The sequence below is a fragment of the Pieris napi genome, chromosome 12 (assembly GCF_905475465.1).
Source record: "Pieris napi chromosome 12, ilPieNapi1.2, whole genome shotgun sequence".
Taxonomy (NCBI): domain Eukaryota; kingdom Metazoa; phylum Arthropoda; class Insecta; order Lepidoptera; family Pieridae; genus Pieris; species Pieris napi.
The window spans coordinates 7,137,210-7,164,965 of record NC_062245.1 but is presented as its reverse complement, the minus strand read 5'-3'; the positions used below and the strand labels follow the sequence as shown (position 1 = coordinate 7,164,965).

Sequence of the window (27,756 nt, the reverse complement as noted above, 5' to 3'; positions counted from 1 at the left end):
GTTTTATGTAACCAATTCTTAATATTTTCATATAGGCCGTAGGTAGAAGCTAGAAAACATTTACTAAAATACCAACCTTTTTAATTATATAATTTAAAAAAATAACTAGTAAAATATTTTAGTAAAATTTACTATATAAAGATGTTTTACTTAAAATTCCACTCTGTTTGTATTATATTCACGCTACGGACTAAGCTATACATCCTACCGGCTCAACATAATTATGGATAACGATAAGCCAATATAGACATTAATAATTCATGAACCTTCGTAATCCTAATATTATAAAAATATTTATGGGTTAACGTATACTAGATTTTTCTTTGGAAAAGGTTTAAGCTATTTATTTGAATATTGGTATGTCATGTTAAGTTGAATATAATAAGTCGAAGACTATTTATTTATGTTACTATGTTATTTTGTAATAGCGTTAAAAAGTACATGTCTCAGATTCGAAGAGATTTTTTACGTCATCATTCATTTACAATTCAATCATTGTCGTCCGTCATGTTGATTTTAAAATAAGTCCGTGCGCACATTCAACGCACGCGTCGTTCAGAGAGCAATTGAAATTTGAAATTCAACAATCGATTCAACGCTCTACTGACAGATCGACACATTGACATTTTAGAACCTGTGAGTCTATGATATTGCTTGGGGATGCTATTTTGATAGAATTAATGACATCGTGTTTCCCTTTCTTTCCGAAATATATAACGCACATTTTGACACAGGTATTTTACTTAAAAGATTGGGAACTCTTTATAATGCATTGCAACTTACTATAATGCATTGTTTGTAATGAATATACACATTTTTGAAGTTATACTTCTTTAGGCGCGTTATGAAAAATTGATGAGAGTGAAATTTTACGATGCGCGCGCACCTGTGACACAAAATTGGGAGTGTGATATAGCGTGCGCGAGCGAGATGGGAAGCTAACTTCACGCATATTCTATTTCTTAGCTTAGCAGCTTAACAAGAATTTTGAATGACCATGACATCTGACAATGACATTTACCTTTTAAACAAATATAGGAGTTTTAATTATTTTATTTTATATTATGATGACATGTTCGGTTCAGTTTTTTTAGTCTTCGTACTTTATTTATAAAGATGATTCTATATTTTACGTCACATATAAATCTATTATTACTATTCGGCTTTGTGTCTTTAAAGTTATTAAAATTAATATTTATTATGTATATCTAGAAATAGCTAGTAATTTATTTTATTAATTTGACATTATTAATCTTTAACATGACAGCTCAGTTAAGCATTGATAGCCCGGTTGTAGATATAATAATTTATTGTTCGTACGGTGAAATTTAAAATCCAACGACTTGTATCAGCCATTTTAGTAGATAATTAAAGTGGAAATCTTATTCCCCGAATGGGTGCTTACAAAACCAAACATAGTTTATTGTAAATACATCGCACAAAAGCTGTATTTCTTAGAAGTAAATAAATACGCTATGATTAATTGCATGATTTTCAAACTCATAAATACACAATTGTCGTAAATTGAGTTTTGAAAGAAAACGGTGTTGATTTGAAAACGCTTCTTATTCTGGAAAAACGTATTAATGTTAATATTTAAAAGGGCACGTTAATTAATTCATTAGGTCGTATTCAGGTGGAAGCCTATTTTTGCTCGGTTTAAATTTACATTTTCTATTTCGTTTGCTTTTAATGTGTTTTATTCAAGCGAAGGTTAAAAAACAGTATTGGGCTATTAATAGATAATATAAGAACTTCAGAAAATAATTCTTCAGAAATGTTTTCCACATTAAGTATCTCAAATTTAAATGATCAAACTGTATTATTAATAAAACGTTTATACTAATATAATAAAGTATGTATAAAGAAATCTATGGTCACGGTGACCACGCACGCTGTAAAGCACGCGAAGCGTCGGATAAATTTAAAATTATGTTAAATAATTGTAAATTTATAATAATACATAACTTTCATCCGGTAAAAAGTTTTTTCTTTAAATGTGTAAAGGTTATGTCAATTAAAGACAAAAGAATGTATAGTTTTTATACATACTTTATTATATTAGTATATAATATAACACAAAACAAAACTAAAGTAAAAAATCAACATTTTATTTACTTAGGTGAAAAATTACAAAATCTTCTTCATATTTATAACAAACATATTTGCCTACAAAAATGTCAAATTCACTAACCATTTTTGTTCAAATTCGGAAATCAAAACACCGATAAATGGTGAAATGTTACAAACAACTAATTATTTGTCCTAATTGGTCTTTCTATTTCTCAGTTTGACGACTTTCGCATTGCTAGTTATTAAATATAGAAGCACTTCAATAATTGAGTTTGTTTACTTTAACATTATTCTGCAGAATTAATTAAAACTTTCAAATTGACATTTAACCCGAGCAGATAATTTAGTTATACGAATTAGTTAAGAAATAAACAACACTATACCCTTATGTATATTGATACCCACGAATAATACGTAAAATCGAATAAAAAAACAATATTAATTACCAAACCTGGCATTATTATGAACTAAATAGAAACAAACTAGTACAAACAGCGTTTGTTTATTAATGTCTAATTAAAGTATACAATTGTGAGCTGTCAAAAACTGACATGACGTATTGACGTATTTATAGTTAACCAAAACTTTGTGCTATATGTGCAAGTTTTACTGCGCTACACTGCAGTTTTACCAGTCCACAATACGAAACCAATAAAATTTAAAATTCAAATCGATTTGCAACAATATTGGAGTACTTGCAAATAAAATAAATCTCTATACATTTGCTTCGTGAGCGTTTGTTGAATTGAACATTTTACATGAAGACAGATGAGTATTTCGTAGACGGGAATTTCTTCTAGCAAGCTTGCACTCGTCGAATGGACAACAAGTGGGCAGCAGTTTCGAAAAAGAAGTAACATGGGTAAAAGGGTGGTATATTTTCGTCGAGTCAGATTTGTTAAAAACTTTTCTGGACTTCATCATTAATCTATAGATATCATCTTAATAAGGCATTATGGATATTGCTATGATGCCAGTATGCTTTTAACCAAGAAAACGCAAAAATAGTGTGTCTAAAATGAACCATCAGTGAAACAAGAAATAAATGAAACAAACGATAAGAAAAAAAATTAAAAGAAAAAATCACATTTTACTGCTATTTATCCTAAACAATAAATACAGTAAATGTCCTATATTACTATTATTTATAGACAAGAAAGACTTGATTAGTTTGTTAAATGTGAAAAAATGTTTTAAATAATCACACTCCCAGCCCAATTAATACATAAATAACGTGGTTACTCCTACGATTTCTTAGTGTTTTTCTTGTGTTTCAACCTCTCATACAAATAACGTTAACTATTGAGGTATAGGGTATCAGAGTATTAATGTAGGCAACACAGACTATTGGCTGTCAAATAGCTCTTACCACTGACAAAGGGTAGCTCACACAGAGAATCTGAATGGATTTCGAGAACGTTCAAGTGAGGAAGCAATCTTCTGCAACCCAACAAAATAATATGGTATTTGTGTACAGAACAAAAAAAAACAGCCGAATCAAAGTATAACATACGAACACAAAAGAACTATTAGTTTTTTAAAGGGTGGCAACGCACTCTCATGCCCATTGGCATTGAGAGTGTCCATGGGCGACGGTATCACTTAACATCAGGTGAGCCTCCTGTCCGTTTGCCCTGTTATATAAAAAAAAATAGTTAAAGGAACATTTATGCAACCATTCATTGTTCTATGCAATAAATAATATTTTCATAAGAAAGACTATATATAATTCTTAAAAATAAAAGCGGATTTTTCTTCTCTATGTGTTCGTATATTCGAAAACTTCTGTCTATCTGCGCATTTAGCACTCGCTTGTATGGTGGAAAACATCGTGAGGAAGCCGGACATGCCCTAGAACCAAAAAGGCAGGGTGGGTGATAGGTATCATCTATCTATCTGCCTAACAGAAAAAAGAAATGATCAGGAAACAGATACCGAAAGCCTAGATCTAAAAAGTATGTTTTTGAAGTGATACTTCTTTAGGCGCATGAGGGTAAAATTTTTACTGAACGTCACGAAGATGTGCAGCGCTTTAGTAGAAGAAAAGGGAGAGCGATTGAGACCGATTGAGAGAGTGAGAAGGGTGAATTACCTTATAGAAATTCTATTTTTAAAATTAAAATTTCGCAAAGAGAATTTATGAAATATGTATTAGTATTTTATGCAAAAAAAATATCTATTTATTATTACCATATGTAAATTAAAATGCCACGTGTTTTTATTATAGAAGAATTAAATTAAAAAAAATATTATTGTTATTAATTTTCGACACTTAATATATTAATGACAATTAAATTCATTAAATTCCCAAAATATCTTCCTTTTCCCCTCCCTCTAAGTTTCGGAAATCTAAAGATTTGGATTTTTATAAATATGAACAAGAGTTCAAAATTTGTTTGCCAAAAAAGTTTCACTTCTGACAAGTGTACTTTGTATGCACGCACTTTTTTTGTATCTACTCGTATAATGGTCGAAGAAAGTCTTTAAATATAGACAATAAAGAATGTGTTAATTCTTTTCGAAGTCATACTTACTGGCTTGTACCTATTCTGTGCTATCAACAAGCGTCACCAAAACTATATCGGTGCCTTCAACACTAAATAGTTAACAATTTTATGATCTCAAAAGTAATCGTAGGCCATATCATAAGGACAAGAAACAGTGGCGCTAAAACCTTATAGGCATGGGCCTATATGTATGGCTCTTTCGTAATCAGTTGCTTTTATGGCGAGCTAAAATGACGATTTTATGAAATCCTTGGCCAGATATATTGGCTCGAATCGAATCACTCCAATAATAGAGTTTTTATTACTTTTACAGTATTCACTTCAGAATTAATTAAGACTTTGCAGTAAATAAACGATCAAATTCACATTTAAAACAATTAAAACGAGCAATTAATTTAATTGAAAAGATAATGTCCCAAGTGCGAGTTTTATTGGTTGTTAATATTTATGACTGAAATTAGCTACATTTAAATCTTGACAATATTAATGACTAGCTTTGTTCACGGCTTTGCTTATTATCAAGCTTTGTACAATAAAGGTTTTATACAGATTTTATACCGATTTGTAATATTTCCAAAGTATTAAGGTGCGTACAGACTATATAACATAACATGTTATACAACATTGCTATACAACATGTTTCAGATAATGTGGACACTGAATGTTATAAAACATGTTATTGATATGTATGCTAGGAACCCTGCATCTACGTTTTTTTGTTTTTCTTTTGTTATTTAAAATGGTTATATTGCATTGTTATTCTAATGTGTACTGTTTTATGTTATAATGTTGAATAACAAGGTTACATAATGTGGGCGTGTTATAAAACACAAGTTATATAATATAAGGACGGGGGGAGGGGTTCAAAAGTCCTAAAATTCGTGTGACGTACTTTATGGATGGCCCCTAATTAGAAAAAAAAACTAACCGAAATCCAACAAATTATCATTTTCCGTTGGCATTATCTCGGCTTTCACTCCGATAATTTAGCCACTTGGGACCAATAAGCCTTTTGGTACGATTTAACAAGCCATGCAAATCACTTCGGAGTGGGATTTGTATTAGAAGCTCTCTAAGCTATAATTTTTTTTAACAAACGCAATACAATACTATCTTGTTTGTATAAAATATGTTTAAAGTTCTATAACTACAAAGCAGACACATTTCTAAGTACGTTTTATGTTAAGTTAAGAATATAGAGCTATTAATCGTAAATGTTAACGAACAACTTAACTAGCTTATATCCAATAAATTCAAGTTTTGGTTCCATATAATATTCAATATACAATATAATAAACATTCTTTTTAGTTTTTCATGTTAAGATATCTCGTTCCTAAAAAAACTGAATATGTCAACATAAATTATATGAGGTAACAGATGTGTGTAATAGTTTTAAGAACCGATAAACATCTCAAGTTCCAGTTTTATGTTAGTTAGAAGCTCTTTTGAAGCTCAGAACTATTAAAGACAGTTGAGACTTAGCTGTCAAAGTTTTTCATTTATTTGAACATCCCACCAACAACCGACACCGAAGTTAACTCGGGCATTGACAAAATTTCTTTCACATGTATTTGATAGAACTAATTATTTCTATTAGGATATAATTTTTAAATTTGTCTTTGTAGATAATCCTTACTTTCTTCGATACTGTGTTCAAGTCACGAAGATCATAATAATTTATTTGCAAGAATATGGTATAAAAGTCTTATGGTTGTACAATCTTAACTCCGCATATTCTGCCACATATAATGGCGTGCAAGTTTATCTTACATAATTAAAAATTAGAATTTTACTATATTACAATCAAATAAAAAATAAGTAAACATAGTACACATTACACAATATACATATTAGTCGAAACCTATATTATTATAACGCAATTGTAGTGTGTAAGTATGGTGTAACTATGACAATAAAACAACGTTCAAATGCTTGTAAAAGCGAAAATAAACAATGTATGGGACAATATATCCAATTTTATACCCAAGAGAGGCTGAGGATACAAAGTGATTCATTCTCGTTAACAGTTCGACCGCTCCATCTTTTAGTATTTCTTACTATAACGAAGTTAGTGTTGCAAGCATAAAGTTTAAAAACTATTCTTCTTACCTTTCCGTGTTTGTAAGAAACTATGCATCGGTTATATTTTGGAAAAAAATCCGTAGGAAATTTTCAAACATTTAAAGATATCCGCGTTGGCTTGTTAGCTTGACTGTGATTTTTCAGAATTCTTGTAGGTATATTATAGGTAATTTATTTCTCTTCTATACTGAAAATGTTATTAGCGGTAATAAAAAGATAAACTTGAACTTTCTGAGGTTAAATATATATTTTCAAGATATTGCGCAATTTCGACGCAATATCTAACTCTAAGTACAAGGAAAGACAATTAAAGTATTATGTCATCATAGTACATAGTAAAAGTTAGCCGCCATAGCTTTCAAAATGTTGACAATATTATCGAATATGAATAACACATGGAACATATAATGCAAAATACGAGCGAAATTCCATTTTGCGTTTTTGTCTTAATATCAATATTAGGTAAGATTTACGAGTGTTAAGCTAATACCAGTGTCGTAAGATATCGTGTTATATGGAACCGAGAAAAGGAGCTCCCTCGAGACTTAAGAGAGCTTTAGCGTGACAATTGTCTCTCTCACGAATATAATGGACATTTTGTACAGATATATCTCATGTTTTATCAAATTGAATTATAGGTTTTATGACACTATTATAAGTTTAATACGGTAACGTATAATATTTTTGAAGGCATTCGAAGAATAAATAAAATATAAGTTTTGTTATTTTTATAAATAAGGACTTATAAACTTTAATTCCTAAAGTTACAAGCATGAATTTAGGAGAGAAGCTGTAAGAATCGTCGTTGACCCTTGACAAACATTTCTCTTAATCAAAGCCGGACTATATGTGTAGTAATAATAAAATAAAATTAAAATTAAAACAAATATAAAAAGTTTGGTCCATGTGGCAGTTTACCTTTAACGCTCCACGCTGTATTGCAATACTTACTCGTTGAGCGAGGAAAGCACCAGGTCTGGCCACCGGTACTAACAATATATTAATTAACAAAATCCACAAATTGAGTAAGGTATTGCTTTTAATCACTTTAAAGATTATTCGTCTTGTCACTATAATGTCAGCATAGTTAAAGTTAATCTTAAGAAATATTTTTGTATATAAGGTATTTATTAAATACATTATTGACTGAATAGTATAAAAGTAATATGGTTAATCTAATTTGTTCCTTTACTCATAACTAATCAAAGAAGATCCATCACACAGTCATGTAATTCTATCTTTATTCTAATTAATAATAATAAGTGTTTCTTTGTTCTTCTTGTAGAATAACTTTGAGAATTGTAGCTTAACAAAAGTTTGTAAAAGTCAATTAAGTGGATTTGTTACGCGTATTAAGTACTAGTCGTGCTTAGACTAAGATACTATAGCAAGGCTGTTATTTTCAGTACTTGCTTCTGAAATATAATTCAGAATGTAACTAACGTAACTTGATTCTGTTTCTCTGTATAAAACAGACTCTCAGATCTTTAAATTATTTAAGTCGTGATCGGCGATTACACTTTCATGTTGGGTAAAACCAGACAACCCTTTTTCTGTCACACATCACACCGTATCCATGTGGTCTACTATAAAACGTACGTTGTCCTGTATCAGCAGGGGGCATGGTGAAATAGGAGCACGCACTTACATTCACATACTAAAGTTAGTACCGTGATTACAATTACTTTTATATGAAGATAACATTGTTTTCTTAGTTACAAATACGTTTCTTGAATTCACGTTACATAAAAGGCTGATAATGGGCTGAGAAAAATGAGCTAAACAATATCAATTTTAACTAGATCTTTTAAACCTTTTTTAAATTGATGTGTCAAAATTCGTTTGTTAGGTATAAAAACATTTTATCCAATAAACATAAATTTTTACTTACATAGAAAATATTGCAAAGAATTCACAGTATAGTGACATTTCCAACTACTTGTTATAACATAAGGTAAGATCTCTGTAGATGAAAAGTTGTGATATCACTTTTCTATTTGCTTTATTCGCGTAAACATCTTTTGCATGGACAAATTGAATCCTTTCAATTGTTGACAAGTTCTCAGAACAATAGTCAGAATAGTTATTTTTATTCCTTTTCCCAAACACAACTTTTATATTTTAATTATAATGTAGGTGTATACAGTAGAGCAGTTCCTTGTGGTGCGAGGTTTCCTTACCTAATCCTCTATCATCATCAAATGCACAACTATCAGAAAATCAGTTGTTAAAAACTGAAATGTCTATTGGTGCAAATAACAATAAAAGAAAAACTTTAGGTACTTTTGTTTTCAAGACCAATCCTGGGGCCTCATAATGCAACCTTGTTGGATCTTCCCGAGTTTTATTCAGTACATCTCACCTGATTTTCTAACTAGTAGAGATTCTAGTGTGGGTGTCTCCACACTAGCTACTTTCGAGAGAAAAAATAATTGGCGCTGCCTAGATCTTAGCATCAGGATCCTGTATCCGTTTCGTGATAGTTTTTTCTTCATACTCAAGTAGGTGAACAGCCTTCTGTGCCTAAGCAAGTTTTCCGTCACATATAGAAAGCAAAGTCCCTTTGTTTATATGGCTATTACGAATACATGACCTTCGGTTATGGATTTATTTTACATTCATTAAATTAATATTTTTAATAAGTACTAACTAAACAGTAGGTCGGTAAATAACCTCGATAGAGCCTTGAGCCGTGTCGATACAATGTCAATTAGTTGGACCGTCTCCAATACTTTATAATCTTGAATTCACGTTTCTCTAAGCTTCTCTAATTAAATCTACGGGTGAAAAGATTGAACGAAATTGAATAAACAAGAAATATTCGAATAATGAAAAGCTTAATTTTAGAAATTGATTGGACTATTTTACAAATAATATCATTAATTAATGTTATTTATAACTTCATAGATTTAATTATGTATTTTAAAAGATGTATATATTATTTAAATATGGTAAAATTTATCAATTGATCAAACAAACAAAGTGTTTTATCCTGCATGGGGTCAGTGGCCCATAGAGTAAAAAATATATGAAACGGAAACAAGAACACTAAAAATACCAAATAATACTATTTCTAATTATTACAATCTGTGGAATAAAAACCACACGTTTGTCTATTGGCTCTGCAATGACAAGTGAGCAGTTTTAGCCTAGGGACTTCAGTGTGCAGCGATCCCTAAAGCCATAGTTCATAGTTCGATCGCTGGCTGAGCACAGAAAGAAAAACACGGATTACAGAAATCTGAGTCTAAATTCGGTCTTGACTCATGGTTGCCACACCACACGTTTTTTTTCTGTAAAGACACAGTTACCGCAACTATGCATTTATTTTTAATTATTGTTATTTATTATATGCTATTTACGACTAAAAACAAATTATTAATTCACCGCAGTCTGGCGATCATAAGGGTACTAATGTAATAAACGTCTTATCTCTTAACTTGTACATAACGAATCCCCTCAAAGTCAGAAAGTAATAGCAGTTAGTTAGGGTCCCCAACTTTAGCAAAAAATGAGACTTCTTACAAGGCCCTTGGGGTTTGTGATAAGAATCTTGTTCGGATCGACATTGTTTGAATTGACGATATTTTAAAAGTGATGTGAAACATAATACACCCTGTTCTATAGTGAAGATATTTATAATCTAGCTAAAATGTTTGAATTAATTGTTCTCCCAGAAACTACTATATATAATATATACAATATATTGGTTAGCTAACAGGTTACATAAAGAATACCACTTTAAGAAATACAACTAAGGTAACATTTTACAATAAAAATAAATAAACTTAAGTGGAAATAGGAGGGGCACATGGTAAGAGGACGGAAAACTGGAGCAAAAAAGTACTAAACTGGTGCCCAAGGTACAGCAAACAAAAATGAGGAAGACAACTTAGAAGGTAGACCAAATTAAAGAAACAGCAGGTGGTACATGGCAGAGAGTGGAACAGTGCAGAGAGGAATGGTGGGATTTGAAGAGGGCCTTTGCCAAAATAGGGCAAACAGATACCTAAAATATATTGAAATAGTAACATTTTTAAATGTAAAAGCATCTGAATTAAAAGGCTATTATTATTATTATTACATTCTTATAAACGTGAAAAATACAAAATGCAGATGTCATATATTATTTGTCTTTGTTTCCGCAGATGTTATACACAAGAGTTTGTACAGACAGAATCAACACTATATATATGATATGTTAAAAAAACCATTAGTTCGTCACGTAACCATCGTTAGTCGTTTAGCGTTAGTGAACAAGATCTATAGGTCACGTATTTTAACTGCGATGAATTTTTTGTGTGAGTAGTAAACAGTATTCACTGGGGTATTTTTGGCCATTCGTCATTTCGTTATTCTTTGTAAGTTATTTGCTTTTTATAAAAAATATATGTTTGGAATATTTTTGACGTGACAACGTCTTATAATTCGATGGAGCCGGCTGCACGCACGAAAAAACATGACTCATGCGGCGTTACCTCGCTCTGAGGCGTTCCATTTAAAATTGACATAATTGTATTTATGCGTACAAATAAATGTAACTTGATCAATTCAATTGTGATTTCCATTTACCTCCTTCTCTATATCCATACAAAATACCTATCAAACAAATATTTTTTTTTTTTAAATGCAACCATCCCATCAATATTTTTTTATGACGTTGTCACGTTCAACTATCGTCAGTAAACCGACTTTACAGACAACCGATTTTTTTCAAGTATTTAAAATACCAAGAACGTATTTTTATACAAAGCACTTGGCTAGTTTAACGCGATTTATTAGCACAATTTGTACTATTTATACTGATAGTATTAACACTTAGTTTTACAAGCTCGTGCTTTACTTTTTCCTTTAATTTTAATTGTATAGATATTACAGAATACATCAGAGTTAGTTGGAATTTCTTTAGTTTATAAAATACATTGTTTTAAATTTCATCTTGGCTTAATTAAGTAAATTGTTGTATGGGTAGTATGGGTACTAGCTTTGAACGTGAAACTTAAGTTTTAGATGACGTTTCTAAAGGTGGGAACTGACCAACGTTACGAGGTGTAATGTAACAAGTAATGTAATGTTACACAGCGAGCATTCGTGCAGTCAGTACGTCGTGTTATGGGGAAACCAGCGAGCAACGAGCCGCTCGTTGCTCGCTTTGAGTGCTCCACCCGGCTGTCGGTTTTTTGGCGAATCCTTTGACCGTTACGTGGTTCAGTAATTACGCGTCGCACGTCGCGAGTGATCATGATTATGATTTTCTATAAACTGTGTCTTTTTTAAGTACTTTTGGTCCAATTAAATTCAACAGTTCTTCAAAATCGAGATCTGCGTACAAAGTTTTTAAACTGTCCAGTAATCATTTGATTTTTAATATTGCAATCAATAACAAACCACCTCATACGCCTGTGTTTTAAATAAGTTTTATGTCCAGTAACATTTTTTCTTCTTCTTAATTTGGATGAAACAATAATTATTAAATGGAATGAAAGATATCAAAATTATCACTATCACATCTCGTGAACACTGGCGGCGAAAGTGGAGCACAGAGTTTTGACGAGCATGTTATGCCAATTTTAGAACACAGCGTAACATGCTCGTTGCGTAACACGCTCGATGCGAATGCTACATTACACCTCGTAACTTTGGTCAGTTCCCACCTTAAGGTTTGTGGATACCAATATACTTTATGGTAATCAAAAATAATTCATGTACAATTAATGCAATGTATTGTTCATAAAAGCCAAAGTTTTTAAAGGTTTACACTTCATAAACATAGTTTAATTTATTAAACAAACATACACAAAACACATACATAATATTATTGTAAATAACATCCCAAGTTATATCATAATATTTGTTGATATACCTAATTATACTCTCATCAAAATCCTTCAGACGATGTACGGAAACTTAGAGAGTGGGACAACCTTGGCTCTTAAGGGTCCTTATCCCTTTAGAATTGTACCAATTAAGCAAAAACCTTATCGATCGCGGTTATTCGAGACATTATTTTAATCTGAGAACCCTTCTTAAGCCTCAATTTGACGCTAATACCTTGCCATTTGCTATTACTCCAGCATTTAGCTTCATACGTTAATTACTTCAGAACCGAGATTATTAGAACATGATGTTGCTTTTCAAAGCAATAGCAAGCGTTCTACGGGTTCTAAATATCCAGATATAAAATTACAAAAAACATAATAATTATACTAGCCCTATTTTGGATGTGAAGCCGCACGTAAAACCGATTTCTGGCGTGGCGACGAGTCGCCACGGCATACGTATATGATGGTATATATATATACAGTCTATATGCAGTAGTGTGTACGGTGTGTGTATTTCGAAGTCACTGATTAAACGAATTAAGTAGTCACGATTTGAAATAAATTCGTAAATTTCTTTATTTGATGAAAATAAATATTTATTCAATAAATAGTCATCGTTATCTGGAAAAAAAATCGTAATATTTAATTTTATCATTATGACATATTTAGTTCCTATCACAATTTGTTCTTTTCTGCATATTACTTTTAAAAAATAATGTCGATGTTTCACTTCTGCCAGGCGTCCCGTAACGGCTCACATTTTTTTGAATTTGGATTTCGATTCTACATTCTACTTAGGATGACTCTAAGGTTGCAAAAGTTTGCGCTCATACACAGCGCACGCTTATAACAACTCTCAAACTCAAATACAGAGTGAATTTTACCTTCACACACCCATTCATACTCATACTCTTTCACTCACTTCACTTAAGGCCGATTTACATTATCTTAGTGTTTAGGAGAGTGCTTTAGGATAGTACTTTAGTTGAAACATGTAAACGCTACTTGCTTTAGTAAACGCTGCGCTAAAGAACTTGCCTTTCAAGTTGTACTAAAGCACTCTCCTAAACACTAAGATAATGTAAATCGGCCTTTACTTTTTAAATAAAGTTATACATAACCTCTAATTTCTGAATCTGTTTGATTTATTCTTATATGCAAGATCAGTCTTTTGTGCCTGACTTGGCATCTATCCTTGGGTCTTAGGTGTGCCGAACATGAAGGAATAAATTTAATTAATGTAGTAAAACTTCTAGAATAATTTTTGTATCTAATCAAGAGAATATGTCCTAATTAACGATTTAAAAATGAACGTAAAACATTTTCGCTGGCTCAGCAAGTGGTAAGCCTATCGTAAATCTTGTTTGCATCCCCACTTAATTAAGCAATTACCTAAAATTTCGTTTCGTTTAATGGTTGGGTACGTGAGCAAAATCTGCTTTTTGAATCTGTTCAGGATATTATAATTAAGGGTGGTTTAATTTTATTAAAAATGCATATTGCTTTTTATTTAAAATATCTTTCGTACCACAGTTAAATGTATGAAAAGCTGTAATATATAATCTCGAGTACATCATGAATTAGCTAGCAGTAATTTGTGACGACATTTAACCCTAGATTTTGATTTTATAAATCTAGCAGCGAGGTACTATGTGTGACTACTGCTTAACGTTATAACTTTTTTATAACAACATAAATAATCAAATATGTTAACATACGCATAGGTTATATGTTATATATTTATTTAGTAAAAAAACGTATTAATATTTAATTTGTGTGTTTTGGAGTATGTTTTTCGATTTTTAAAAATTGAAATGACGCTTATGTAGTAGAGTCTGGCTAATGAAAGAAGATAATTGAATTATTTGAAAACTTTCGGATGGCAACACAGAATGTCATTGAATTTCTTAGGTTAGTATGATTTATTGTCTTGATACTTCATGCAATTACTCATTTTTATTTCTATTATATATTTTTTCCGAATAGTTAACCGGTACAATAGCCTAAACTTTGTTTTATTTGATAGAATATTTCGTTTCTTTCGAAGGATTTGATTATTCCGAATAAAGTTGTGTTTTATAATAAATATAGTTTTAGTTTTCCATGCAATGCTAGTCATTTTAAGTATCAATAGTAAAAGACTAAATACGTATAGTATTTAATTTCACAGAAATACAGAACTACTATCAAGTAAGTTAATCAACAAAATATATCAAACTTTTAGGGATACCATACAATTTTTTTTTTAATTTGCCGCGCTTTTTCGTTATCTTCTTTCATTAGCCAGACTCTATTTGTAGATACTTAATTTTAAATTTTTCACGATTTAGCGTTTCTCAAGACACACAGAGCGTACTTTCAATAAGTATATTAAACCAGCTGTCCGTCGAGGTTCAAATCCAATGAATCTAATCTAATTAATCTTAAAGGCAGGCAACGAAATCGCGACTTGACCGCTGGGAAACCCTGTAACTCCCGTTCAGACATCAGCGGTACAGATATTTAGAAAACTACTTCAAACTTACAAACAAACACGTCCGATCTATCGCAATGTACAGAATACTGACCCTAGTGTAAAAAATACTGTTGTCAAAAAGGTAGAGGAGGTTTATTAATGGAAGTTTATTCACGTGAGGGATGAATGACACAAAATCGATCCTCGGTGTGTTAACGGCTCGCTGCATTTTCTCACCTACATCTTTGAACTCATTTTGCACTGCCAATCACATTACGTTCAACCGAGAGAGCTTCAGGGGTAAGTTTTAATTGCATGGTGTATTAATTGGGTAACTTTCTTTGCCATGGTGTAAGTGATCTTGTTTTATTAAACGCATGATCGATAAAATCAAAAATTATATACGTCGGAGTAATTTCGCTACTGTCAGCTGCCATTATCATTTATATCACAGAGCTCATTCATTAACGTCAAATATTTCACTGCTAGGTACAGTTTTAATATAGGAAAATTCAATTTTCTATTTTAGTTACATTTCTTTGCTTATATAATTATGTGTCCCACCGTATAAACCTTCTCAGTACTTCCACAAATATTTTAAAATCATAATAAGTCAAATCGGTCCAGCCATTCTCGAGTTTTACCAAGACAATCGAACAGTTATTCATTTATATATTATATGTATATTTGAAATAATTTTAGTCTCCAGGCTTACGAAAATATGAGTTAGATAACTGCTTTTTTCAAACAATTAGATAAGTTTAGTCTTTATTAGATTTCCCGTCTTTAGAAACACTTGATTATATGACATAACTGCTGTTCGATTTTTGTTTCCCTGTGGCAATTTTTTTTTTAACTCTGACAGCATTTCCTCACTCTACGAGGAAAACAATTCTCGTATTGCGATACTATTATTCTTTGAGTGAGGAAAGCACCAGTACTGGGGTCATTAAAGTTAGCATTTCATTAGTGCGTGTTACTCGCGACTCTATGCAATTAAACATTGATTTTCGACGATATTTGTAATGTATAATTAATTTTATGTAGCGTTACTGGTACAATATATAAATAAAACATGTATAACCTTTATAGTATAGTAAATAGGGAAAATGAACGTATTAAATACGAGCTGTGATTTAATACAAATATGGAAGCTCCACCGAAACCAATACTATATAAATAATTACATATGTGTCAGTAAATAATAACCATTTTCATCAAAGCAACCCATATCTCATTTCAAACACGAAATATTTTAATTTCTTACGAGATATCAAACATACTCCTAATATTGAACAAGACAGGGCTGCATTTGCCAACTTACTATATTTATAATACGCAATATTTCATATTTGTTCTTATAAAGAATAATAATATGTAAAAACTGTATAAATTTAACGTTATTTTATTTTTTTATTAATATAAAATATTATATATTTTTGTTTCCATTCATGTTCGAAATTACATCTAATTTCACCAAAATATAGTTTACAATATTTGATTCAATATAAAGATATAACATGATCGTATTTACACGTTCTCGTATTCTGCTATAAAATTATGGTCATGAGACAAATATACACATTAACAAAAGCAATAGATGCTAAGACAATCGACGGAAATTAGTTATTTAAGAAGCATTAATAGATCGATGTGTTGAAAACCCATATAGTATTTTGGGACAATCCACATCATATTTTTGTCTGTACCTTTAATTCAAATACATCCCTGACGTGAGGCTGAGCTAATTTGCGCGACACTTGTGCCTGACCTACTTATAGATGGAAAGTGAGCCAAGCTCATTAATAGACACGTATTTAGTATTATTAACAATATCTATAATTTAGCTTTGATAATTAATATTAAAATAATTCCATTAACGTATAAAATAGTTAATACTACGTAGTTCTGGTTATTAATTTAGGTCATTTTTTAATAAATGTAGACATAGACATAGATATATATAATAAATGTATGTATTGTTTATATTTAAATCACGAAAATATCACACCAGGTAAAAAAAAAGAAGGCCAAAGATTACGTTAGGCGGTTTTACTGATAAAGCAGTGTTATCCAGACAACTCAGGCGTAAATAATATGTATTAACATTTAATACTATAGAAATACTAAACTAAACTTAAAACGACACTTACTATATAAGTATATAGTATATATATATATATATATATATATATATATATATATATATATATATATATATATACTTATATAGTAAGTGTCGTTGTGTATATATATATATATATATATATACTATATTAAGTGATATATTCTTTGCTAATTATTGATTAATGCGTTATACCGTGAGCTTTTACATTTATCGTAATTTAAAAACTATATAGTAATTACCCATCTTAGAGATATTTTCTTGTCAAAAATTTTAATATAATAACATCAATTCAGGTTTGTAATGTTTAGTTTCATCAACGGGTCTCGAGGCAGAATACGAAATACCACCCACCTCGACGTCCGTCGATCTACAACGGAACGTTTTTTAAGGCAGTTTTTACCGCGCACCACTACTATGTGGAACCAGCTGCCCACAAAATTTTTCCAAACCAATTCGGTCTTAAACTTAGGGTCCTTCGAGAAAATAAAGTACCAATTCTTAAAAGGCTGGCAACGTACTCGCGAGCCCACTGGCATTGAGTGTCTGTGGGCGGCATATATCACTTAACATCAGATGAGCCCTTTCGCCCCCTAAAAATTATATATATAAAATGAAAATCATAAAAAAATACGTACAGATTAAAACTTTTGTTCAGAAAACAGTTTCAACGTTTACATAAAAAAGCGACTTTAAAAATAGGAGTTTTATTTCTGAACAACAGTAGAGGCTAAATTGCTGTGAACGGGGAATAGAATTGCAACATAAAGAAATTGAAGCGGCAGTTTTAGTGAATTTCGGCAATTTGCTACATTCAAACTAGCCAAATGTAGAATATTATTAAAAATCCTTTAAGTTCGCAGACAAGACGACAAGCAAAACCTTAAAATTTCATACAAAAACTTCGAAATAATTTTGTCTGTCAGTCAAAATAAGAACAGAAGATGTTATTTCTTTAATTGACTTTATCTTCTCTTGTATTCCAATAAATACAGAAACTAAATTCTACTGTAATAGCTATACCTCTCATCTACCGATCTTCCAAGATATTTAATTAAAGCGTTATTAATCTAGGCTAATAGCTTTCAGTTTTAATCGTTTTAAACGTAGACTAATTAAATTGATACTAAACCTCGTCTACCAAGAATTAGGAAAACGTAGCTGCAATTTTACCAAAGTTAACAAAATAATTTCTATAGCTTTAAATTCGAAAAACCAATATGAACTTAAAACCCATTTGCTTTACATCTTTTTTAGGTCTGGGCCTCAGATTTCTGTATCTATTTCATGATCATTTATCAATCAGCAAGTAGCTCAGCCTCCTGTGCCGCACGCCGTCGACTTTTTGGGTCTAAGGCAAGCCCTTCCTCACAATGTTTTCCTACACCGTTCGAGCCAATGTTCAATGCAAACATAGACAGAAAGTCCATTGGTGCGCACCAAGCCGGGGCTCAAACCTACGACCTAAGGGATGAGCAACACTATTCTCAGATGTGAACTTTACAGGCAGTAAATAAAACAGATATGTTTACGTTCATATAAACATACGGGTATATTTCAATAATAATAAATCTGTATAAGCAATCAGGAAGTATATAATATCTTAATATATATAAATTACGTGTCACGTTGTTTGTCCGCTATGGACTCCTAAACTACTTAACCGATTTCAATCAAATTTGCACACCGTGTGCAGTTTGATCTAACTTAAAAGATAGGATAGCTTACATCTTAATTTATACCCGCAATATTATTTTATGGCAAAATATTTGTTTATTTTTTAATAGTCACAATTCTAACAGATGGCGCTGTGTTGAAAGTACCAACGTTTCACATAAGCTACAATTTAATGGCATAACCATCATAAAGCATGGTGGTCCCATGATTGGTGTTCTCCTACCGTTTCCCTTGAATAGTTTGCTACTATGTAATATAACAAAAACCTTAGCCACAGCAAAGTTTGGCCGGTCTGCTAGTCTTAATCTTAATATATATAAATCTCGTGTCACAATGTTTGTCCTCAATGGACTCCTAAACTACCGAACCGATATCAATCAAATTTGCACACCGTGTGTAGTTTGATCCAACTTAAAAGATAGGATAGCGTACATCTCAATTAATACCCGCAATGGATTTTTTTTACAAATTATTTGACACAATTCTAACAGATGGCGCGGCGCTGTGTTGAAAGTACCAACGTTTCACATAAGCTACAATTTAATGGCATAACCACCAAAAAAGCATGGTGGTCCCCATGACTGGTGTTCTCCTACCGTTTCCCTTGAATAGTTTACTATTATGTAATATAACAAAAACCTTAGCCACAGCAACGCTTGGCCGAGTCTGCTAGTATATATATATATATAAATTACGTGTCACGTTGTTTGTCAACTATGGACTCCTAAACTACTGAACCGATATCAATCAAATTTTTACACTGTGTGCAGTTTGATCTAACTTAAAAGATAGGATAGCTTACATCTCAATTTATACCCTCAATATTATTTATTTGACGGTCACAATATGACGGCTAACAGATGGCGCTGTCTTAAAAGTAGCAACGTTTCACATAAGCTATAATTTAATGACATTACCACCAAAAAAGCATGGTGGTCCCCACAACTGGCGTTCTCCCATCGTTTCCCTTGAATAGTTTACTATTATAACAAAAACCTTAGCCACAGCAACGCTTGGCCGATCTGCTAGTATATTATATAACTGAGGTGTATGTATGTAAAATTTGTGATGTTATATTTTATTGAATAATTTTATGCATACACGTTGTTTTAGAACTTATAAATGAATTAATAAGCCTTCCAAATCGCTGTTTAGTTTTAAGACATTTTATGCGTGTAAGGTCTATTAAAGCGTAAAAACATAAACTGCAACTCTTTCAAACCTACATCTATCGCCCAGAAATGTATTCAGTTATACTATTTATGGTTTCAACTAAGACGTGGGAATTATTTATTTTACGTGTAGCTTGTTACAATGTTCAATACAAACAAATAAAATGAATCTAACAGCTAACATAAATCCCTTCTAGAAAATAAAATATCTCCCATATTTGTTTATGTAACAACATGTTCGCTGCTCCCCCGAGTACGAGAAGTTTTATTGACACTTATGTTAGAATATCGTTTATAAATATATATCTTTAAATCATAAACAATATTATTTACTTCTTTGTTTTACGATGTAAATGCAGCTTTAATTTTTGCAATTTGAAAACATCTAATATACAAGTCAATTATCAATTCAAGACTCGCATTTTTGCTTTAAAACATTTAGTTTCAAGCGCTGTCAAACCATTTCTTCTAAATAGCGATATTATTTAGAGCTTAAGACGAGATGAGATAAGCAAAAGAATATTGGCGCTTATCTTGACATGCGGAAAACATTTAGATTATGACTTAACACCATGGTCTTGCCGGTGTACTCACAGCACTATGATAAAAAGAATGACACAGATCTAGTAATTACAAAAAATCAAACTGACAAAACTTTCATGTTATTCTGAAACCAATAAAGTTTTATTTCAAATTTCCGCACAATCGAAATAAATCGTTACGTAGAAATAAATGGGTTTATTTAACCCCTTCAAATATTACAACTCGTTCAAATATTGGTTTTCCTCTCATATTGCGCCCATAACTCTATTGACCGACCCGAAATAATATGAATTATTTTACATTTCAACTAGTTTTTACTTTTAATAATATTATCCGATTGTACATGGATATACGTGGGTCTTGGATTTAACAGAAATCTATTGTTACATGAACTGAACCTTAGTTTAATTTTATGACTAGATCGTGATCAAAGCATGAATAGAACTATAAAAGAATAAAAAAACAGACAGAAGATAACGTTCAAACGATATTTTTGTGTCGCGAAATTGCGTGACACACATCAAATGGAAAGTTTTTCCGGAGACACGATAAAAACGGATACCTCATTTTGCAAACAGTAGTATTATTTACGCCGCAACCATTAGTAAAACGTCAGCCATAGTTCAGCAATAAAGATCGCTGTTCAGGCTATAAAAATATTTCGTAGACAGTGGAATAAGCGGGTCGTTATATATTTATAAATAAGCCGCTAATTTTACTAAAGAACCCGAAGGTGCTTGCAATAAAATAATCATAAAATCCTGTTTAAATCACAAGTCCATAAAGGCACTACACCTGTCTAGCACCACTTTAGAAGAGAAGTTTTTAGAAACGCCTACCAATGTCAGCACAAAAAGTGCCTCCGCGGACTTACAGCATTTGAAAATTACGATATGAAAAATCTACTAAATTATATGGAATATTAAACTTATAATATATACTTATTAATCTTATCATAAATTATTCATCGTCACAATTATTGTTTTATCGTATTTTTTTTTAAATTAAACTATTATAATAAATATTTATATTACTATAGAGAACATGCATCAGGAGCCTGGGATGCGTTTTCTGGTATCGGATTGGAAGACATGCCATAAGTAATCAAATGTAAAAAAAATATATTATTAATTACCTATTAATTATAACATTACAATTACTCACGTATCAGTACAAAACTTATTTTAAAACAAAATAAATAATTTGTCTTGCTTCAATTAAAGTATGGATGTATGTTAAATGTAGTTAATGTAATGAACAAAAGTTTCCAGATTAACATTTGGTTCAATTTTTATTTAGAATATTTTTGAGTTGGTTCTGTTTTCCTATAAAGGTGTTATTTTATTTTACAGAGTCTAAATGATCAGGGTAGTGGTTTGGTTGCTAAGAAAACTCCATTCCTGAGTTGATAACAGAAATTCACATTATACAGTTTCATGGTACAGTTTTTCTATGAATGACTCGGTATATGAAACTAGGGCAGGTCAGAAGATAATAAATACAAGTTTTGTCGGCGTTGTAACTTTGTATGAACAAACTTTAAACTGTAACGCTTAAATGCTTTTAGTATTAGTACTAATACCACTCATGATACTATAATACAATTGCAGGATTAAGAATGCGCGTGGAATAAAAATGGCTGTTAGATTTAAACAATTAATTACTTAGGTATATTTTATTATTATAGGTATATTTTGAGGCCTGCCTTGCGATTATGTAACTCACTTTTCGAATCTCTGATAAGAAGGGAGCTTGTAGTTTATTCAGAATGCCAAATCATAAAATGACTGCTTCACGACTGATTTAAGCGCGACCGCCGCTGTGAAAACCGCTGTGTGAGTTCGAAAAGTGAGTTACAGAATTGCAGGGCTGATATCTAAAAATTTATCTACAGTAACAGAGGCTTGTGAAAAACGGTGATATAAAGGTTTATTAGTGTTAAGTGAGAAAGAAATTTCTCCAACCTAGAGAATGGATTCTCTTTTGTTGACTGAACGACAATTTGTTAAAATCTCTGAAGTTGGAATAAAACAATTAAAATAACGAATAAAGATGGAATAAATATTCAAGAATTTTGATGATTTTCGTTAACCAAAAACAAGTCTTCAATTGATATTTTACATTCTAAATTCGTGACATTCGTGATTATGGGCGTGACATTCAATAACATATTCTTTGAATTAAAAATTACTGCAATCGACTAGCACCATAGCGGGTCAATACAGCGAGAATATTTCGCTGCTGTTGAAATCAATACCGCTACAGTGTTAGGCAGCCAGCAAGATCTGCTCATCTAGTGGGACAATATATGCATTAGGTGCAGGAAAATGAAACGTACATTTGCAAGATGTGAGGAAGCACTGCGTTGCGTTGTATATATGAGCGAGAACATGCAGGCAAATCACACGTTTGATCCAAGAAATTGCAGCCCGATTATAACTTAGAGGGAAAGAGTTGCTATATTAGCTAGTCACGAGGTCTGTTGATAGAATACGAACGTGTCTCCCGTGACGTGATGGGTGGGATGGGTTTATTGGGTATGGTTGTTATAGGAAGTCTACAGTCAGTGCGAAAGTGCATTCAAATCAAATCAACACAAATCAAATTAAAATCATTTATTCATGGAAAACAACGTACACTTATGAGCGTCAAAAAAGAAATTTATGTTTCTAATTTCGTGCTAGTTCTCAAATCAAGGGCGTAGAACGGAAGAAAAGAACTGGCAATAAACAGAATTGCCATTACTCGCGAAAAAATTGCTAAATTATACGCTATACTTTCTTCTACGTCAGCTATAAAATTCCTATTTACGTAATTGGCCTTCAATTAAAAACTGTATGAATGAGTTATCTGAACCTGTGGAGAGTTTTCTTATCACTCTAGTATCATTCTCTAAATAAATAAACATGGACATTGTATATCTAATTAGGTTACAATACATCTATGAAAAAGCATCATTACTAAAACAAACCTATAATTCATATTCTCAATAAACGCAGTGATGCATGCCTCGATAGTGAATTGATGTGAAAAATGAGGTCATAAAGTAAGCCGTAATACCATAAAAAGCCATAAACATAGCGTTAGTTAAAATAAAATGGCGTTCCGGTCTATACGGCTTCACGACAAATAAATTTTTACTGCTGGTGATTATTGTATACAACCTTTAAATCTCTGTTTATGCACCGTCAGCAAATCGAAGTATTTTAAATGAATGTTATATTTTATATTCTATTATATTGCAGATTTTCTCATAACCTTCAAGATACATTCTTATTTACCTTTTTATTACCGAAAATGATATATGGTATAATATTAATGAAAAGGTGGGAGCTTGTAGTTTATTGTTTATCAGAATTCCAAATCATAAAATGACTGATTTGAGAGCGACCGCCGTGGCCGGTGCGAAAACAGCTGTGTGAGTTCGAAAAGTGAGTTACAGAATCGCAGGACTGCTACGCCAACTTATATCATTTCGATATATTATTTGTATTCTTATTTTTTTAATATAATAGGAAAATTTAAATTATTATTATTATAGCAAATGCTTGCAGCTCATGTTATGCAGATAGTACATGTAATGGTATTGCAGTTTACAGTATTAGTTTGTGATGTTTTGTACTACTCTGCTCTTATCGTACCGTGTTTAAGAGATAAACCTTGAATTTCTTTTTTAACATGGTGTATATTAAACACTGATATTTTTTTGTTTAATCTACCATATAGAATTTTTTTTCGGAAAATATTCCCCAAGGTTTGCTTTAATAGCCCTATCTACTAAACATCTCCTCGCCGTCGCAAATGAGAAAAATTAGGGTCGGAAAAAGTTCTACCAAGAGCTGTGACTTGTTGCTGCGGAAACCTTTTTAAATTTACGGCAACCCACTCAAGTTAAAGAATATTACTTTTTATCTATAAAACGTCGTAAACAAGGACAACACACCGCATGAAGGTCTAACTTTATTTTCCTTTGTAATAGAATAAAAATAAGGGTATGTTAATTGTATTCAAAGATAAGGCAGGTGTGAGAACAGAAGTCTCTGAAGCTGTGTTAAATAAACAACCCCTAAAAGATGTAAGGATGGCAACACACTAATTAGAAATAGTCTTCAGACAATATAGGACCCACAATTATTCTAAAACGTCACTTACGGTCAAACGGTTTTTTTAGGAGTTTGTCAAATTTGGCAGTGGTCCAGTTAAGTGGAGATTGTGACTTAAGATTCATTTGCTTTATTACACTCGTTGAAATAAAGCAATGTATAACAGAAAAAAATAAAAATAATCTCGAAGCAGATATAAAATTCTGAGGCCCAGTTCTAAAATGGTCACATAATTCGGAAGACCCTTTCTTCAGTGTGTTACCGAATGAACCTGTCATACAGCACATAGGCTTCTTAAGACATACAGCACGCAGAGATCTCAATAACTTGGAGCAGCTTGTAGAGTCACGAGCTCCCACCTAATGGACCGACCAAGTAGAGATCTTTACAGACCTTAGTTTTACTTAGGCGTCAAGGCTTGAAAACAGGAGGAACGGAGAAAGCTATGCGACATGCGACGTGACACAAGAAATAAGAAAATTGAGAGAAGAAGCGTTCTGTTGATATTTGAAACTATTCAATCGATTAAATAAATTAAATTAATTTCCATAATTAAAAAAATATGTAATAAATTAAAAATAAACTGGTGATATTCCCATAGATTCTAAAAATATATGAACTATCAAGCAACAAACTCTTTAGACGTTTGCATAAAGGCTAATACTTGTTTTTTTTATCACAAATTGCATTATGTTATAGATTTTCATGAAAAAATTCAAACTTTTTATTTATACTTAGTTATTTATTTATAGCCGATGTCCAGATAAAATCAGCATTATTACTTTATCTGGTTTTCAAAGCGCTGGGGCTAGCTCCATTTTTAATTAAAATGCCTGAGGCTTAAAGACAAAAAACCTATTTTCGAGGACGTGTCGCAATCTCAAAATAAATTTGTATGGAAATTACGAAAGTACGTGGCCATTTTATAAATATTTGTTTATGCAGCGCATGTTACACAAAATACTATCTATTTATTTAAATTCACACTTATTACAAGTTCACACTCATTTAGCAGATTAATGCGATAGTGTAAATTTTGTTAATTCAATGTCGTGATAAATTAAAATACGAGATAAACTAACAATTTACTTGTATTTTGTATAAATAAAAACAATTGGTAACCTCTTCATGCGGGTTTAACTACAATTTACTCATTTTTTATAGAAAATAATATAAATTATACAATATATTTCTGAGTGCGACCGAAAAAATACTATGAACGCAAGTGTATCAATGCCTTAAATGCTAAAACCAGACTAAAATTAATGCTATACTGAAACCAGCGCTGAATTGAAGCAAGTGGTCCATGTAATGAAGTGCTTAAAATTGCCTTTGATTTATATCATGTATTAAACTGGTTGATGTATTATAAAACCTCTGTTGCACCAGTTACGAATATTCTGCGAATACGTAGAGTAAACCAGCGTAGTTAATGAATTAATTTTAGTACGATTAGTATACCCGTATAAGATTATTAACTTATTAATAAAGTATCACTGCTAGTGTGATAGTGTGCATTCTTTTATTTAATGCTACGAGTTTTAGTATAGCGCCGTCTCACCTCATTCGTGCAAATATGAAACTTTGTCGATGGAGAAGGCAAACTTAATCATCTCAAGCGTGTATTGGATTTGCAAGTAATATTTGAAACAATGGGGTACAAGTGTAGCCCCTTGATAAAGACCTAACGCCATAGAGCAATAGCTTTCCAATTAAGAGAAAATACTCTCAATAATAATGCAAAGTATCCCGTATAAACATGCTACATGTTCTGATATCCATAGGTCAGAATATGATAAATGCAATTTCATTACAAGCAATTAAATTATTAAGAATTCTTGAAGGCACTATTAATATATGAAACACTCGATATATGAATGAATGTACTTATCATTGTCTGATCTATGACCACAGATTAATTTTAAAGCTAAATAAATTACAACCTATCAAGTCATTTTCAATTTCGCCTTTTAAATATCGTAAGGAAATACATTCTTATTTCAACTTGTAGAATAGATTTCGATTCGCTACATTTAAAATATTGAAGGGCAAATATTTACATTGCCACGTCTTCAGAGGAAAAGGGATAAGGACGAAGGGTTAAGAAAGATTTCCTTTCATTTTTGTTTATTCAACGACCCCTTTTGTCTGAGAAACAAAGTTTAGCCTCCAGTCTTGTAAAAACAAATGCATATTTTAGCTTGCTCACCAATCCCAAACGTAGGAAGAAATAGAAAAAAGAAGACTGTGATATTAATTAGACAGGTGTATATCCTGTAATTTAAAAATTCGAGTTTATATGGGTCAGATATCCAATTTAACTTATTTAGTATCAGATATATTAGACGGCTCATTGGTCTAGTGGTCCTGACTGCGAATCCATGGGTCCCGGGTTCGATCACTGGCTGAGACAAACGTCGATGTGATGAGCATTTGGTGTTGTGCTTAGGTCTTGACTGTTTAAATATGTGTTTATATGTGTTAGGTTTATCTATGTATAATATGTATGTATATCCGTTGCCTAGTACCCATAACACAAGCTTCACCAGCTTAGCATGGGACTAGGTCAATTGGTGGGAATTGTCCATTCATAAAAAATATCCTTGAGATCAGACACTAGGTATTGAGTATCGGCTGCTTACTTACATATTAAATATTTCGAGCACTGACTGTATTATTATATTAGTATTAAAATATAAATAGCAAACGTTTGGTATAAGAATCGACCTTCTATGATCTCTTATAAAAGTGTTTACATTGCGCCATTGTTGAAGAAGTGAATAGACATGCTGACGTAGCAGTATGCGAGAAACATAAGCACTGTAATATAATACCACTGCAGTATCTTAAACGTAGAATCGACTAGTTACCGAAATTAAGCTTATCAAAATATTTGTCTTGTTACAAAAATTAAACCTTTTTTTATCTAACAGTGGACAGTGGGCGTGGCTCTCTTTATGTTAAGGGATACCACACGCTCATGGACATTCCCACTGCCAGAAGTGTAGAGTACCAATTCATAAAAGGCAACGGCCTTTTGCCAATTGGTACTCTTTTCTTAGAGGACTTTAAATCGAATTCTTTCAATGGACATACTTCAATAGTCTGCTGGTCTCACATAGTGGTACGCGGAAAAAACTGCTTTAAAACTATATGGAATGTAAAAAAAATATTCATCGTGTAGTTATATATATAA

General features: G+C 31.7%; 1 protein-coding gene across 1 annotated transcript in view; it reads right to left on the bottom strand.

Moving 5' to 3' along the window:
• Window positions 1–27,756, bottom strand: part of LOC125054604 (dopamine receptor 1) — a 66,920-nt gene that overhangs the window by 17,318 nt on the left and 21,846 nt on the right. The window lies entirely within an intron of this gene.